The sequence below is a fragment of the Rhineura floridana genome, chromosome 7, assembly GCF_030035675.1.
Source record: "Rhineura floridana isolate rRhiFlo1 chromosome 7, rRhiFlo1.hap2, whole genome shotgun sequence".
In the NCBI taxonomy this organism is placed as follows: Eukaryota; Metazoa; Chordata; class Lepidosauria; order Squamata; family Rhineuridae; genus Rhineura; species Rhineura floridana.
Window position 1 is genome coordinate 100,566,715 of NC_084486.1, and position 18,551 is coordinate 100,585,265.

The window sequence follows — 18,551 nt, forward strand, 5'->3', positions numbered from 1 at the left end:
ATCAGGCCAGTGGCCCATCTAGTCCAGCATCCTGTTCTCACAGTGGCCAACCAGGTGCCTGGGGGAAGCCCGCAAGCAGGACCCGAGTGCAAGAACACTCTCCCCTCCTGAGGCTTCCGGCAACTGGTTTTCAGAAGCATGCTGCCTCTGACTAGGGTGGCACAGCACAGCCATCATGGCTAGTAGCCATTGATAGCCCTGTCCTCCATGAATTTGTCTAATCTTCTTTTAAAGCCATCCAAGCTGGTAGCCATTACTGCATCTTGTGGGAGCAAATTCCATAGTTTAACTATGCGCTGAGTAAAGAAGTACTTCCTTTTGTCTGTCCTGAATCTTCCAACATTCAGCTTCTTTGAATGTCCACGAGTTCTAGTATTATGAGAGAGGGAGAAGAACTTTTCTCTATCCACTTTCTCAATGCCATGCATAATTTTATACACTTCTATCATGTCTCCTCTGACCCGCCTTTTCTCTAAACTAAAAAGCCCCAAATGCTGCAACCTTTCCTCGTAAGGGAGTCGCTCCATCCCCTTGATCATTCTGGTTGCCCTCTTCTGAACCTTTTCCAACTCTATAATATCCTTTTTGAGATGAGGCGACCAGAACTGTACACAGTATTCCAAATGCGGCCGCACCATAGATTTATACAACGGCATTATGATATCGGCTGTTTTATTTTCAATACCTTTCCTAATTATTGCTAGCATGGAATTTGCCTTTTTCACAGCTGCCGCACACTGGGTCAACATTTTCATCGTGCTGTCCACTACAACCCCGAAGTCTCTCTCCTGGTCGGTCACCGCCAGTTCAGACCCCATGAGCGTATATGTGAAATTCAGATTTTTTGCTCCAATATGCATAATTTTACACTTGTTTATATTGAATTGCATTTGCCATTTTTCCGCCCATTCACTCAGTTTGGAGAGGTCTTTTTGGAGCTCTTCGCAATCCCTTTTTGTTTTAACAACCCTGAACAATTTAGTGTCGTCAGCAAACTTGGCCACTTCACTGCTCACTCCTAATTCTAGGTCATTAATGAAAAAGTTGAAAAGTACAGGTCCCAATACCGATCCTTGAGGGACTCCACTTTCTACAGCCCTCCACTGGGAGAACTGTCCGTTTATTCCTACTCTCTGCTTTCTGCTTCTTAACCAATTCCTTATCCACAAGAGGACCTCTCCTCTTATTCCATGACTGCTAAGCTTCCTCAGAAGCCTTTGGTGAGGTACCTTGTCAAACGCTTTTTGAAAGTCTAAGTACACTATGTCCACTGGATCACCTCTATCTATATGCTTGTTGACACTCTCAAAGAATTCTAATAGGTTACTGAGACAGGACTTTCCCTTGCAGAAGCCATGCTGGCTCTGCTTCAGCAAGGCTTGTTCTTCTATGTGCTTAGTTAATCTAGCTTTAATAATACTTTCTACCAGTTTTCCAGGTACAGAAGTTAAGCTAACTGGCCTGTAATTTCCGGGATGCCCTCTGGATCCCTTTTTGAAGATTGGCGTTACATTTGCCACTTTCCAGTCCTCAGGCACGGAGGAGGACCCGAGGGACAAGTTACATATTTTAGTTAGCAGATCAGCAATTTCACCTTTGAGTTCTTTGAGAACTCTCGGGTGGATGCCATCCGGGCCCGGTGATTTGTCAGCTTTTATATTGTCCATTAAGCTTAGAACTTCCTCTCTCGTTACCACTATTTGTCTTAGTTCCTCAGAATCCCTTCCTGCAAATGTTAGTTCAGGTTCAGGGATCTGCCCTATATCTTCCACTGTGAAGACAGATGCAAAGAATTCATTTAGCTTCTCTGCAATCTCCTTATCGTTCTTTAGTACACCTTTGACTCCCTTATCATCCAAGGGTCCAATTGTCTCCCTAGATAGTCTCCTGCTTTGAATGTATTTATAGAATTTTTTGTTGTTGGTTTTTATGTTCTTAGCAATGTGCTCCTCAAATTCTTTTTTAGCATCCCTTATTGTCTTCTTGCATTTCTTTTGCCAGAGTTTGTGTTCTTTTTTATTTTCTTCATTCGGACCAGACTTCCATTTTCTGAAGGAAGACTTTTTGCCTCTAAGAGCTTCCTTGACTTTGCTTGTTAACCATGCTGGCATCTTCTTGGCCCTGGCGGTACCTTTTCTGATCTGCGGTATGCACTCCAGTTGAGCTTCTAATATAGTGTTTTTAACAATTTTGCTTTTGCTTAGCTGCTCAGGTTCACTTGCTTAGCTTTTTACTTTTTTTGTTTTTAGTTGGTGGTTAGCTAAGAAGCATCTGCAATTAGTAAGTGTTGGAAGTAGTCAAAATGTGTAATGAAAGTGGAACTGAAAAAGTACACAGACCTTGCAAGGGTCCAGTAGCAGTTTGCTTGAAAGAAGATCCACTTTAGCTTTGCCTGCTTGATTAACTGCAGTACTAATTACAACATTGTAAAGGGATGGTATGTTAGGAGGTTGCAAATTGATTAAATTGTTATTATTTAGGTTTCTACTTTGCCTTCTCCTTAGGGGGAACAGACAGCATACAATATTTAGACTTATTAAAAACCCTATGAAAGCGTTAACATTTTGCCTGCATATGCCACTTCTTTCTTTTCTCTCTGCCTCTTCTTTTTTAATAAACTAATTGCCTTTTCTTAGGCTATTCACAGGACTCTTTTCTAAATTTAAATTTCACTTCCTCCCTTCCTCTTTCAGCTTGTCTTTCTCTTTGGTTCTTGCTTTCCACAGGTGAAGAGGCAAATAGCTGTTTTTAAGTCTGTTGTCTGCAACCTAATACGTGACAGGACTTGGATCCTACTGTGTATTCATGCAGCTGCTAAGGCTGGTTGCATGGAGCTCTGTTGAAATGTTGCAGGTATGCTGATCACCTGTTCAAGCAAGAGTGGGGCTGGGATCTTCTTGCTTCCCCTTCTGAACAGCTGATAGGTCCTACTGCCAGTTTTCTAGCAGGGCTCTTTGTCTGGAGCTCCAGAAGTGGATTGGAGCAGCATCCTTTATGTGGATGGTTCCCCATAAAGTAAGCATGTGTGAACCCCCTTCTGTACACAAATATGCCTCCTAGCAAGGTTGGAGTGCTTTTATAAACAATAGATTATCAAAACAGTACATGTAAGTACAAGATGCCCTTTTTGCCTCATCTCTAAGGAAGATCCACATGTAAAAGAGGCATTATCTTCTCTTCCTCTTTGAGAGAGTATCCCCACCCTCATTGAGGGATCATAGCTCTGGAGTGTGTTTTAGGCATAATAATAATAATAATAATAATAATAATAATAATAATAATAATAATAATAATACCACCATCATCTGTCTTCCATCGTGTATATCCAAACATGTCCCCATTCATTAAAACATTCATTAAACCACTTGTTGTTGTTATGTGGCTTCAAGTCGATTACGACTTATGGTGACCTTATGAATCAGTGACCTGTAATAGCATCTGTTATAAATCACCCTGTTCAGATCTTGTAAGTTCAGGTCTGTAGCTTCCTTTATGGAATCAATCCGTCTCTTGTTTGGCCTTCCTCTTTTTCTACTCCCTTCTGTTTTTCCCAGCATTATTGTTTTTTCTAGTGAATCATGTCTTCTCATGATGTGTCCAAAGTATGATAACCTCAGTTTCATCATTTTAGCTTCTAATGATAGTTGTAGTTTAATTTGTTGTAACTTTTATTTGTCTATTTTGCAGTCCATGGTATGTGCAAAGCTCTTGTCCAACACCATATTTCAAATGAGTTGATTTTTCTCATATCTACTTTTTTCACTGTCCAGCGTTCACATCCATACTTAGAGATCAGGAGTACCATGGTCTGAATGATCCTGATTTGGGGGTTCAGTGATACATCTTTGCATTTGAAGACCTTTTCTAGTTCTAGCTGCCCTCCCCACTCCTAGCCCTCATTGCTTGACTATTGTCTCCATTTTGGTTAATGACTGTGTCAAGGTATTGATAATCCTTGACAAGTTCAATATCCTTGTCAGCTTTAAAGTTACATAAATCTTTTGTTGTTATTATTTCAGTCTTCTTGACGTTCGGTTGTAGTCCTGCTTTTGTGCTTTCCTCTTTAACTTTCAACAGCATTCGTTTCAAATCATTACTGGTTTCTGCTAGTAGTATGGTATTGTCTGCAGAAATAGTGTTTACCTTTCTGCTTAATTTTGGTTTGATTATATTTTAAGGTTTTTGTAGGGAAGATCTGTTGTGATTGTAGGAACCAAATTATTTGCTTTTGAAAGCTTTGAACAGCTTTCAAGACATGGGGTGAAGACAAGTTTAAGTACAACTAAATAAAGAAAATCTCTGATTACTTCTGGAGAGTTTGATCCTGTAATCTGTATAGTAAATGAAAAAGACTGAGTTTCAGTAATGACAGGGCTCTTAGTCTAATGTTGCTTGTGTGATGTTCATGGGAATCATTAACAAACAAAAAGCCCCCACAACTAGTTTTCAGTTCTTGGAGGACAAAACAGCTTTAAATAGCAAAGGGATTTGTAAAACTGCTGTGTGGGACGTATAGCTCTCTGATATTTCATGTTGCAGAGAAGTTTAAGTGCATTTGTGTACATTCGTCTCTTTATCACCCTGGTCTCCTTTTCATCTACTGCTTGGCTCAGTGTCAAAAGTTAGGTTGGCAAGCTCTTTGGGGCAGAGAACTACCAGCTTTTGTCTATGCTTTAAAGTATGATGGGCAATGATGATGAGTATAAATTAATTTAGAAATGATCGTGGTGTTGACTTGAGTGTTCGTCAAGAGCTGCTTTCAGGGGTTTTTTATTTTTGTTTTGCCTTATCAGATGCCTGCTCGTAACAGGAATATGCTATGCTCAGTTTTATTAAGTTGGTTCAGGCTGCCCTTTGCCTGCTCATCTCTCTGTCTCCCTCTCTCTCTCTCTCTCCTCCCTCCCTTACATCATCTAAAGAATTTTGTGATTCTTGAACCATTGTAGTTTATTGTTATGTGCGTTCAAGTTGATTATGACTTATGTCGACCCTATGAATCAGCGACCTTCAATAGCATCTGTTGTGAACCACTGTTCAGATCTTGTAAGTTCAGGTCTGTGGCTTCCTTTATGGAATCAACCCATCTCTTGTTTGACCTTCCTCTTTTTCTACTCCCTTCTGTTTTTCCCAGCATTATTGTCTTTTCTAGTGAATGATGTCTTCTCATGATGTGTCCAAAGTATGATAACTTACTAAGTATGATAACAGTTTCATCATTTCAGCTTCTAGTGATAGTTCTGGTTTAATTTGTTCTAACACCCAATTATTTGTGGTTTTTTTGGAGTCCATGGTATGTACAAAGCTCTCCTCCAACACCACATTTCAAATGAGTTGATTCTACTCTTATCTACTTTTTTCACTGTCCAACGTTCACATCCATACACAGAGATTGGGAATACCATGGTCTGAATGATCCTGACTTTAGTGTTCAGTGATACATCTTTGCATTTGAGGACGTTTTCTAGCTTTCTCATAGCTGCCCTCCCCAGTCCTAGCCTTCTTCTGATTTCTTGACTATTGTCTCCATTTTTGTTAATGACTGCGCCAAGGTATTGATAATCCTTGACAAGTTCAATGTCCTCGTTGTCAACTTTAAAGTTACATAAATCTTCTGTTGTCATTACTTTAGTCTTCTTGACGTTCATCTGTAGTCCTGCTTTTGTGCTTTCCTCTTTAACTTTCATCAGCATTCGTTTCAAATCATTACTGGTTTCTGCAAGTAGTATGGTATCGTCTGCATATCTTAAACTATTGATTTTGTCCCTCCAATTTTCACACCACCTTCATCTTGGTCCAATCCCGCTTTCCATATGATATGTTCTGCGTGTAGAGTAAACAATAGGGTTATAAAATACACTCTTGTGTCACACCCTTTCCGATTGGGAACCAATCGGTTTCTCCATATTCTGTCCTTACAGTAGCCTCTTGTCCAGATTATAGGTTGCGCATCAGAACAATCAGATGCTGTGGTACCCCCATTTCTTTTAAAGCAGTCCATAGTTTTTCATGATCTACACAGTCAAAGGCAGCCAGCCTCCCTCCCTGGGGGGAGGGGGTCACAAAGTTTTAAGCTTATAAAGGGGGTCCCGTACTTATAAAGGTTGGGAACCACTGCTGTAATCTATAAAGTACAGGGTGATTTCCTTCTGAAATTCTTTGGTCTGTTCCATTATCCAACGTACGTTTACAATATGATCTCTGGTGCCTCTTCCCTTTCTAAATCCAGCTTGGATGTCTGGCATGTCTCGTTCCATATATGGTAAGAGCCTTTGTTGTAGAATCTTGAGCATTACTTTATTTGCATGGGATATTAACAGAAAAACAGGTGTGAGAGCCTTTTTGGTGACTGTACCACAGTTGTGGAACACCTTACCTACTGAGATCCATCTGGCCTTCTCTGCTCTTATTTTTTAGCTACACTAAAGGCATTTCTTTTGTCAGGCAGACATTTTTTATATGAAAGGCCCTCTTTTCAGAATGTTTGTACCTGTTTATCCTGTCCTTGTTTTTATGCTGTTTTATTGCTTTTATGGGATTGTTTGGTTTTGAATTACTGTTAACTGCTATGTGTGATGTAAATGCATTGGAAGGGCAGGGGCATAAGTTTTATAACCAATAACCCCTCTAAGGAAAATGAGCTGATGCTTTGTTTTTATTTTATTTTCTAAAAAAACAAAACGCAAAACACCCTTCAGCTCTTTTAGGGTTTGTAATGGCACAAGCAGAATATGGCTCTTCAATTTTCATTCCTTTTGAATAGGAAAACAGTTTTTAATGTGTTTCTTGTGGAGATATTGCATATTATTATTCATTAAGTTTATACCCCGCCTTTGCTCCAAGGGGCTTGAGGTGGTGTACATGGGCCCACACCTGCCCATTTTATTCTCAACAGCCCAGTAAGGCAGGTTAGGCTTACTGGCCCAAGTTCCTCCAGTGAGGTTCGCAGCTGAATGGGGATTAGAACCTGGGACTTCCCAGTTATAGTCCAACACACTATACCACAACTACTGACTCTTTTCTCTCCAAATTTTGAGCTATATCTTTTAATACATTATTTACCCAGTTGCAATCCTATACACACTTACTTAGAGTAAAACTTATTTAACTTAGTGGGGCTTACCTCTGAGTAGATAAACATAGGATCACATTGTTTAGGAATATTGGAAGCTACCTTACTTATTGAGTTAGACTCGTTGGCCCATGTAGCTCAACATTGACTACACTGACATTGCCAGATGTTACATTCCTAGCCCTACCTGGAGATGCCAAGGAATTAACCTGGGACCTTCTGCATGCAAGGCAGATGCTCTACTACTGAACTATGGCTCTTCCTTGAGTTTTATATCCAATAGTACATGATTTTTACATTCAACACTAAAACCAAAACTTTTGGTTCATTCTCTGTCATTCAGTATAGTTCCAATGTTCAGGCTTGAACTAGTCCTCATTAAGCTAAAATAACCCCACTTAATTGTGCGTGTGTGTGCGCACGCACGCACACACACACATACACACACCTTTCCCATTTCATCTCAGCCTAGTCGTACTTATTCCAGTCCCAGATCTCCTGGGAGGTTTTCTTGTTTACGGGGGTTGGTAGTGGTGGTGATCTTTGTCCTCTGGCTTCTTCATATTTGTTTGTATTGGCTCATCTTATGTTTATTTGTGCTGGCTTGAAATGTACTGTGCGTTTTCTCAAAATATGGCTTTTAAAAATATAAGTATTTCAATTAATTATTGCTGTATTTGAAAAATCACATTTGTTTTATGAATAGAAGCTTAATATGTGGCCTGATAATAGAAATATTCCCAGAGGCATCAATATCTAAATTGTAATTATTAATAGAGAAAAACAACTTCTTGATGTAGGTTAATAGGAAATTTCCATCACTTTGTGTTCTCAGAATCTCCTTTATCTGGGGGCGAAAAGTTATAGGACCACATCCTCTCTGATAGCAACTTTTTATCTCACTTCGTTTTCCTGGAAGAAGTGTGTGTGTTTATTTAATTTTTACACAGTTCCAGGAATTAGACTGAGACCATTGAAAGGTTTTGTTTCAGTTGTTTCTTTTTGGGAAAAGCTAATGTAAACAATGGAAAAGTTGAAATGGTTTGTATGTTGCCACTTGCCTGGTTACCTGAGACAAATATGAATTATCTTTCGGCAATCAGGCACTGAAGATGTTGGCTGCTTAGGTTAGGGGGGGTTTTCTACAAAGGTTAGAATTTTTTCTGTTTGTCAAAATACATCACAAATTATTAATAACACAGGAATTCTTAGGCTGCTGGTCTAAGAAGAAAATTTGTTCTAGCCTCAATTGTGGGTTTGTTTGAGGCTGTTGTCATTATAGTTTTATAGCGAGCATATGAGACAGGGGTTATCTGAAGACAATTGTGTTGTCACCTAGTGTATGAGGACATGGACTTGGTTTCCCTCTTCTTCCTAGGTTCCCCAAATGCCAAGGAAGATACTTTAGAATTTGTTCCTACTGTGACAATTGTTCATGTTCAGACTCTTATTGTTGGATCAGTTCCTAATTCATAAAGAACATCCTCTGTTATGTCATCACAAAGCTTATTTCCCCCTTTTTCGTTTTTGAAACTCTTTGACTAAACAGCCTTGTCAAAAGCTTAATTGAACATCCAAGTACACAATATCAACCCTGATCTCCCTTATGCAAGATAAACAAGAGAATAACCTAATTCCTGGTTCCAATGTAAGTAGAAAAGGAGCTTAAATTAGATTTAAAATGAACTATGTACTGAAAACAAGTTTTCAGGCTCCTGCGGCAAGCAAAGAAAGACTGGGGAAGGAACTGGCAAAACCACCCCATATATACGGTCTGCCTAGTAAACGTCGCAAGATGTCACCCTAAGAGTCGGAAACAACTCGCACTATAAGTGCGGGGACACCTTTACCTTTAAGTCTCATGATGGAGCGCTGATGTCCACCCCCACCCCTCAAACAGACCTGTTTCTGGAGAGCAAGCAGTTGTCTGGAGCAGGGAAAGCAGCATCCCTTACAATCAAAACCAGCATGTAAGACTTTGGATTGTCTCACTTCCATTTGCAAAAGTGGGATAATTGGTTAACAGGAACAAAGTGAAAGCCTGATGAAACATGACACAAATGCTTCTTTTTCACTGAGGTGTAAAAGGAAAGTGAATAAGAAGAAATGAAGTGCTAAAACAGTGATTGCCCTTTACAGATAACCCAGCTCTAAAACTGCTTGTCTTGTCACACCCTTTTACCCATCACGACAGGGAAACAACCTGAGTATTATGATTATAAGGCCTGGAAGTCCACCGTGATCTAGATGGATGGCATTACATTTTGCTTACAAGAGCAATAAAATTTGCATGGAGCCAGAGTTTCTGGAAGCCATGGTAAAATTGTGTGTTATATTATAATGTCTTACTGGATCTATTTGAAACAAATATTAAAAACCATCAACAACCAGTTGTTGATTCCTCTGCAGCAGGGACTGCATAAGAAGGGGAAATTGCAACACATATCGTTTGGGGCGGGTGACATTTCATGAACTTCATGGTAGTGTGAGCTTGAGGCAGCCTTGAATACCACACATTGTTATCTCATCCATGTAATCTTGTGGACCTGATGCAAGATATTGTTGCATCTGTCATGTATCCAAAATGTTATTAACTTCATTTAGATTTGGAGAAAGCTACTTTGACTATAAATTGTTGCATCTTTGCATTCTCTTTTCTGCCTATTGTAAGTCAAACTAATGCTGCTGAAATCAGTAGTGGCAATTCAGTGACAGAATCTTGGATCAAGGCTGTGATTATCATATAAAAGTTGTTTCAGAGAATGTTAAATCAACAAAGCTGTTTTACACAAATGGGGTTGTAGGGAACAACCACATATTAATTTACAATACAGTGTTATATTTTATTTTATTTTTTACACCTCCTGAGGTGCTTCCTCTTAGTTGTGATCACTTGCTCTTAATGGTATCAGGGCTCTTTGAGTTGAGGGTATTATCGTATGATGATGTCCCCTTAACTTGCTCTACTCTAATTTTTAATCTCTATTATCTATCAATTAATACATATAGTGCAAAATAAAGGCTATTGTCCTCTATCTACTGCTACTGTGAGGGAGTTGCTCATGTTGACATGGCCAGTGCCACTGAAATTCCACATTCAGTGGAATTTAACTTGGAAATATGAAAAAGGTACCATAGGAGGATGACATGGCCACATATGGTAGAGATGTGGTTGGGTTGTCAGTGTCCATTTATAACCTTGAGATATGCCCTTGCTTGTTCTGCCTGGTGACTCAGCTGGTAAGAGGCCAGCATGCCAGAAATTTCCCTCTGAGAATGAGACATCACAAGACACAGAGTCAAAGGTATATGGCTCATGTGATGAAAATGCAGACTTCTATCTACATTGGGTTGTATCCTGCTAAGCTATTCTCAGACCCTTTGAAATTAATGGAACTAAGTTAGCCATGTCCATTATTTTCCATGGGCTTACTCTAAGACTAACATTTGATACAAGCCATTGTATTTAAGTATATGGTAAAAGTCCAATTGATTTTAGTGGTTCTGGGTTGCACCCAAAGTTTGAAAGTATCTCTCAGTTAAAAAAATAACAGAAAAGCAGTGATAAAACTGTCTATCTCAAATTAACGACCATTAAAAGCCAAGCAGAGTAAAATTATTTTTTTCTATCTGCCTAAAAGTCATCAGGGATGGGACTAGTCAAACCTATGTCTTGATTTTGTTATTTACAAAAACAAAACAGCTTCGTTTTGTCTTTTCTTGTAAACTGCCTTGAGGGCTCATACTGGGCTGAAGGGTGGTATAACAATGTTTTTTATTTCTATATACATAAACAGCACAGATTATGGTGGCTCATCACCTGAAGAACAATGAGGTGCTACTTCACACTAACAATTTCAGAAATGGCATCCTGTGAGAAATGTTACAGGATCTGCCATGACCACGCAAACTGTGTAAGTGGTATGTAGGTTATCACAGACAGAGCAATGGTGGCGACTTTTTCATTCATGAGACATCACTGCACTCTGCAGGTGAGGGCCTCCTGCAGATACCATCTTATCAGGAGGTTCGTCCTGTACAATATAGGAAACGGACCTTTAGTGTGGCGGCACCTACCCTGTGGAATTCCCTCACTTTGAATATTAGGCAGGCGCCATGTCTGCTGTCTTTTCGGTGCCTTCTGAAGACTTTCCTCTTCCAACAAGCCTTTTCAGTTGAGACCTATCCCAGTCTGTGTCTGTGTTAGAATTGGTTTTAATATGTCTTTTAATATCTTTAACCCTTTTTTTAAAAAAGATGTTTTTAAAGGTTTTTTTTAATGTTTTTAAAGTTGTTTTGTTTTAATGTATTTTAAGGTCTTTTTATGATGTTTTAAAGTGTTTTTAGTGTTTCTGTTTGCCGCCTTGGGCTCTTGCTAGAAGGAAGGGTGGGGTATAAATAAAATAATAAATAAATAAATAAATGTTCAGGTGGCTGGAATGTTGATTCTTGTTCAACAGAATCAAAGCTAGTAGGTGTCCTGTCAACCATTGGGTTCAGCTTGGTTTCTTCAGACAGTATTATTTTATGTCTAAACTGTGCCAGTGGATGCGTGTTTATTTGTGTCTTAGAAGCTTCCATGGGCAGGGATCCTATATCCCTAAGTAGCTTGTTTCATTCCGTAGGTGTTCTCCATTTCTAACAGTGGCTGCTGGCCAGATGACCCTGGCAACTTCACAAGCAGGGAATGTAGGAGACATCCAACCCCAGTGGTTTGTTCCCAGCATCTGATAAACAGAGCAAAATTGTATTTGAACCCAACAGCTTCATTTTTAGTTATTATGGTTAAGAACTCTTAATAGGCATGTCTTCCATGAACCTGTCTGCTCATTTTAAAAATCATCTAAGCTGAGAGCCATCATGTAGTAATGAATACTATGAATCACTTATGGGTTTTGTAAATAAATATTTATGTTGGTCTTGAACGTATTGCTAATCAGTTTCATTGAATGCCCTCAAGTTTAGTTCATTAGGTCAGGAAAAGAGTCCAATTTGAAACCCTGAAGAGCCTCCGCCAGTCATTGTAGACAATACTGAGCTAGATAGACAAATGATCCAACTCAGTATAAGGCAACTTTCTAATATTGGAAGAATTGCTTTATAGGGAAGCTACCCCAGACTCATTGGTCGTTGCTGTCCTGTATCTCTTCTAACTCCACAACATTGTTTTTTGAGCATGGGTGACCAACTGAACCCAAGGTAACTGTTGTTAGTGCAGTATTTTCCAACCTGGTGCTCTCTAGATACTTTGGACTACAACTCCTATCATCCCTGACCATTGACCCTGCTGGCTGGAGCTGATGAGAGTTGTAGTCCAAAACAAATGGAGGGCATCAGATAGACCAGGAGTGGGGAACCTTTGGTCCTCCAGTAGTCACTGAATTATAACTCCCGTAGCCCCTGGCCATTGGCCATGCTTGCTGGGGCTGATGTAGGTTGTAGTGCACCAACATCTGGCAAGCCAAAGGTTCCCCACACCTGAGATAGGTGAAGGCTGTGTTAGTGCACCTTAGATTTACAGTATATAGGGTCATTAAGATACTTTGTTTTCCTCTTTGCAGTTGTTATGGACAACTTATTACTCTCCCTCTTCTTACTGGAATCCTTTTAAATGTTTCTGCATTTTGGAGCACAGTGTGAGGTCAGGGGCAGGTCCTGACAAACAGAAATCTTTGTTTAGCTACCAATGCCAACTCCAAATGTGTGGACTCTTGATCACTGCTGTAGTTCAGAGGCCTGTCAGCAGTCCTTCAACTAGTGAACGAGCAGTCACTTTAAAACCTTGCCATTTTTTTTAAACAAGTAGAGATCAGGTGGTGGTTTTATAAAATGGTAGTAGCTAGTATGCAGTTATTCTGGAAGATATTACTGAGATGAAAAGCAATGAAGTCCAGCCTGAATAATTAGAGTTCTCTGGACACTTAAACTACTTTTTTAAAAAGTTGGTAAGCTATGACTAAAGGAATGCAATAAAGAAACTGGTAATTTCTGAAAAGAAAAAAGGAGAATTAGACTAGTATATGAGGTTAAAGAGGTGTCTTTTACTTAGTGAACAAGTTGTTCCCATAAAATCTTTTTATGTTGTTATAATTGCATTACAACCTTAGTGAGGACCTGTTTTTTTCAGATGGCAGTAATGTAGATGGAGGTTATTGTAAGGAACAAAGTTGAATCTGAATTATATGTTTGTTCCTTGAACTTCAAAAAAGAAAGTTTGTAAATAATGATATAAGGAAATGTTGCTGCTTTTCTTAGAAGGCCTTTTCATTTAGCCCCCACTTTAGATCACGGGGCAAAAAGATGTGTACCTTTCCTTTTTATGCTCTCAGATGAGAATCCTCAGAATTGGTGTTGATTACTGAGGGTTCTTTGGTGTAATTTCCTGCTTCCAGGTAATGTATGTACTACTGTACATAGCCTTATAATCATGGTAGTTAATTTGATATGTGTGTGCAGTGTCTGCATGACTTCAGGCATGGAGCAGATTCCATGTTTGGTGGTGTTTGACAGTTTGACCTTGCCTGTATTTAAAATGTAGGCCAGGTGACCTTGGAATTTTCTACAGCACAAAGAAGGGAAACCACAAAGGCCCCCTGTTAAGGTTTCTGTAGTTTTTGGTTGTGATTTGAGCATGGTGCTGGAAAGAGCACTGCTTCTCTAGATATGTGTGGTTCATCCATATTTGCTGCACTTTCTTGTGTGGGGAAGAAAAGGGAACCAGGAAGCAAATTTTAATTCAGTTTGTGGCAGCTGGTTTCCTGACTTCCTAACAAGGTTCAAGATGCTCAGTTTCAAATTCCTTTTGGTTTGATGTTAACAGATCCTTAAGTAATGCCTCTGCATAGCAGTCTCTGAGAAAAAGGGGGGGAGCTGCCAGAAAGACACTGCTGCTGGTTTTGGCCTGTGGCTCTTTTGGCTTGGATGTGGCTGCTGTAGTAATAGCTTAATGTTTTTCTGTTTAACTATAATTAACCTAACAGGCAGGGTTTGAGTAGTGTGTTCAGGAAAATTGTGCTGGCTTTGCTGGGACAAACAATAAGTTACCCATAAGTTAAATGCTAAATTAAAATATTTATTTGTAATGGTAAGTGGGATGGGCTGTGTTCTCTCTCCACAGAGAGGGAGTAAGAATACATAATACCTCATTTATCATTGTTACTTTATGTTTTCTGTATAAGGGTGTCCACGTGTTTACTTGCTACGTCATAGAATCCCTGTGTGTTCTTTGGCCTCTTTTTAAACTACCTTTAGTAATGAGGGAACCACTGCAGTGTATGTGAATTCTGTGCCTCTGATAATACCAGAAGTCTTCAGCTACATCCTGACTCCCCTGCTCACTCCACTACCCACCCCCACCAATGGATCATTTTGACATGTTTGACAAAACAAAACAAAATTGTTTATGAGCAGGCACAGCTCAAGACACACTTACAGAGGGAGAACCTTGGCATTGCTGGCTTCAATTCAAGCTGGTGGTATAAAGGAATACTTGCACTTATAGGAAGCCCTGGCTACAAGGCTGATTCTTTTCTCTCCATATCAGGCTGCACATGTCTGTGTCTCCTTCTTGGTGGTTCTCTATTACCAATGTCTTTTTATTTGAGGAGTGCGGTGTGTGTGTGGGGGGGGTGAGTCAGAGAGCTCCACACAGGAGATCTCCTTCATGTGATCCTAATCCTTTGCTGTTGATTTCCTGGATTTCCCAATCCGACCTGTGTTGTGCCTCCATTCCCTTCATCACCAGGGAGTTAACAGCTTTAGGGCTCCAGCACTATAGCAACATTCCAGTCAGTGAGCTGTCTGGCTGAATGACCTCAGAATGTGCAAGAATGGTTGTATTCTCAGTTATTATGTCTCAACTGCTTCGGGGAGATGTGTGGTGAGAAAAAGGGAATGGAGCACCAGCTAGAAATAGATCCTCTCAAGTATAAACAGCTATTCTGTTGTGTTTTTACTGTCGTTTCTTAAGACACACTCCAGCTTGGCTTGCCCTTCAGACTTGAGTGAATATGGCTAAGGCTTAGGTGCTGTTCCTTTGGAAAGGGTTTACTTTAGTATTTCAGGCTTTTCTTTGTGATTGCTTTATTTTGTAAAGAACACATAATTGTTTCTCAGTTGTGCCAACAGATTGAAATTTCCTCTCCCCCCCCCACATGCCGCCACAGGCTAGCATGTCTGTTGTGGGAAAATTAGATCTTACCAGCACTGAAAAAGCAGTATTTTTATCAATGGAAAAATATTATTTCCCCCTTGCCCACTGCTAATACTATTTGGAGCACTGTGCAGAATGTGGGATTGCAAATGTTATGGACATCTATTGGTTAGTGCCAGTGCCATCTCTAGCACTCTGGGGTGCACTTTGTGTTTATCACAACCTTGGGAGAAAACGGGAGGGGGTAATCACATGGGCTTTAGCGTATCAGTGACTCATAAAAGCATAAAAATAATATTCTACCAAATATAGAGCCTAGGCAGTTGCTTTCTCAACTTGGCTTGGGAATCCAATCTGTACTGAAAATACTTTGCAGTGCAATACTTGTTATTTCTGCACACAGACTGGCATTTCCTCCCAGCCTCCACCCTTTTTTCTTACAGAACTCCTGCAGGTTGCATTGCTAGGCTTTATCAAATGTTTTATACTAAGCTTCTTATTCATTAAATGAAACTGGTCAAAGAAGTATCCATCTAAATTCTCCTTGAGATAATTAGTGTTCCATTTAGCTTTCTGGCATTTGCCAGTTGCTGTACATTTTCAAGCCATTGCCATGGGAGTGAGGCATAGTGGAGATAAGTCCATCTGTGCTGCTCTTCTCTGTCAATACAGCCTTCTTATTCTGAGCAAGGGAATGTGGGCAGGAAAAAGAGGAGTCTTCTTTATTTTATTCTGGTTTCATGTAGCTGCACTCCAAATCTGAGATGTGTGGGAAGATGCACTGGAATGAAACATGCCAACATGATACCAGGTTGGGAAACATAACAGATTGCTTGGGAAGTGGGTGGGTCCTTAAATTTAAATGCATTCCAAGAAAGAAAGACGAAAGTAAGTCACAAAATGGTATTTCTAAATACATACATCGTGCTCTAGTTCCTACTAAAGAACAGATGAGCAAACTCATTAGGGGTTATGAAGGACACATATAACTAGCTGTATACACTATGCATTGTGAATACTAAAATGGGATGTGTGAGTGCAGTTACATTTTATTATTTTTATAAAGTAATAAGATAATTATAAAAGTGGACAATAAGGGCTCTCAAGGTCATCCCTATATTGTGGCCTATTCTGCATGTCTTGGCATATGAGTCAGTCTGCCAGGAGCAGTGTCTTAAATGGACCAAGGGGAAGAATGCTGTGTAAATCAGAGAGTGGTGAGAGCTCTTTTTTCTTTCCTGAGATTGCTAATATCAGAACTTTTATACATCTCTGGCATAGTGCTGAGCCCTTGGCTCTCTGCTTCCACCTATCCAGGTCTTGTGGAAGTTGTGAGCCTCAGCCTCCTTGCTCTAGCTCCTCAGATTGAACACCAGCCTTTACCAACCTGGCACCCTCCAGATGTTGTTGATCAGTGGTTGTGGATGTTGGGAACTGTAATCCAAAACTTCTGGAGAGTGCCATGTTGGGGAAAGCTGGTGTACATTATCTTCTCCCCCCTCCCACTTTTTATTCTCATAACTCCATATACGTAGGGTTGCCATATTGCCTGGTTAGCCGGGTTTTACCCAGATTCTTCGCATGCCACCCAGTGCCCGTTTAGCCCATCAGGTGGCCCAGATTCTCAGCTTTAATTTAAAAAAAATGTTTCTTGGTGGTCCGGTTCTCGAGATATAAATAAAAACGTCAGCCGCCCCCTGACTGTTAAATCTTTCTTTAAACAGTACTGTATAGCACTTTGTAGCTTTAACCCTGCCTGTTCAGGATTACAGCCAATCAGTGAAGCCAGGATTGTGTTTCAGTTTGATTGACCTGAGGCAGTGTCTAGAAAACCTCATTGCAATGCCAGAAAATGGTGGTTCCCCCCCCTCGTTTATCTGAAAATCTCATAAATTGGGTAAGTATATACATTTCAGTTTTTTTTCATCTTGTGTGCAGGAGTCAGATCCTGGGCAGTGTTTTGAAAACCTTCCCAATACTTGCTTTTGTGGGACTTTGGAGTGAATGTAAAAAAGAATTCTGTTTGTGTTCTAACTCTTTCTGTCCCCATCTACAGTCCTATTTTAAAGCAAGTAGGCTGGGCTTATTTAGGTATTACAGTTTTTATTCTGTAGGAAACTAATACTGATTTTTTAAAAACTAATACTGATTTTCTGCAATGACCAACTGGTTTGACAATAAACTATTATATGGGCTGTGTGTATTTATACATCTGCAGTGTGTGTGCGTGTATGGAGTGTTTCCAACAACCCCGTGAGGTAGGGTTGGAAACCAAGGCAGCCCACAACAAGAAATAAAGCCATTTAAAATCCAGTAACCATAAAAACAAGTATAAACAGTTGCAAAACAGCGTAAAGTGGCATGATTCGGAATTTTGGGTTGTGTGAATGAAGTTGCTTATCACTTGAGGTTGCATTTCTGTCCCTGTTTGAGTAAGCCCCACTGAATACACTGGGACTTGCTTCTGAATAAATAAACCTAGGATTGCACTATAAATATATTTACAGTTTGTGTAAATAATAAATATATTTGATAGTCATGCTTATATAAATATTTCTTCATTTATCATGCTTTTGGTTAGGAATCCTGACTGGTTGTGAGATGCTTAGTTTTCTGCCTTACTCATAGGAATCTTGTTGTGGTTGGTATGGTGTTGCATTTAAAAAATCATGGTACGAAATGGCCTGAATCAGTATAAGGCAGATTCCTTGGTTCCTAAAAGTGGGAAGAGACTCAAGGGCCACAGTGACTCCAACATTTATTTATTTATTTTTATTTACAACATTTATATACCACTTTATTGTAAAAAATCTCAAAGTGGTTTACAGAAAGAATTAAAACAATAAAATTATTGGCAAAAGCGTTAAGGACATATACTTAAAAACATTCAAAATAATAAAACCAACAATGAGTTAGAATCAGATTTAAAAACACAATAGCTTCCACATGCCTGGAGAGGCTTGCCTCAAGAAAACTGATTTTAGCAGGTGCTGAAAAGAGGCGTCTGCCTAATGTCAATAGGCAAGGAGTTCCAAAGCATAGGTGCTGCTACTTTACAGGACTGATTTCTTACAAGAACAAGTACTATGTGGCACCCATAACATGGAAAGCACAGCTTGAACTTGACCTGGTAGCAAATCAGCAACCAATGCAGATTTCAGAGCAGAGGTATTATGTGCTGATAGGATCTCACTCATGTCAGCAATTGTGCTGCAGCATTCTGTGTTAACTGCAGTCCCCAGGTCAGGTTGTGCTGCATGGGGATTTCTGTGACCTTGGCTGACTGCTAGGATTTTTTTAGTTTGGGTTTTTGGTTATGAATCCTGACTG

General features: G+C 39.7%; 1 protein-coding gene across 6 annotated transcripts in view; it reads left to right on the forward strand.

Moving 5' to 3' along the window:
* Window positions 1-18,551, forward strand: part of ST6GAL1 (ST6 beta-galactoside alpha-2,6-sialyltransferase 1) — a 111,078-nt gene that overhangs the window by 25,464 nt on the left and 67,063 nt on the right. For 2 of the 6 annotated variants that reach the window (XM_061636710.1, XM_061636708.1), the window contains exon 1: window positions 12,901-13,014. The exons of 3 other annotated variants lie outside the window; for them this stretch is intronic. The gene's annotated coding sequence lies outside the window, so the exon portion shown is untranslated. Of the gene's footprint in view, window positions 1-12,900; window positions 13,015-18,551 lie in introns of those variants that run through there. One more of the 6 variants, XM_061636714.1, reaches the window with a different exon arrangement.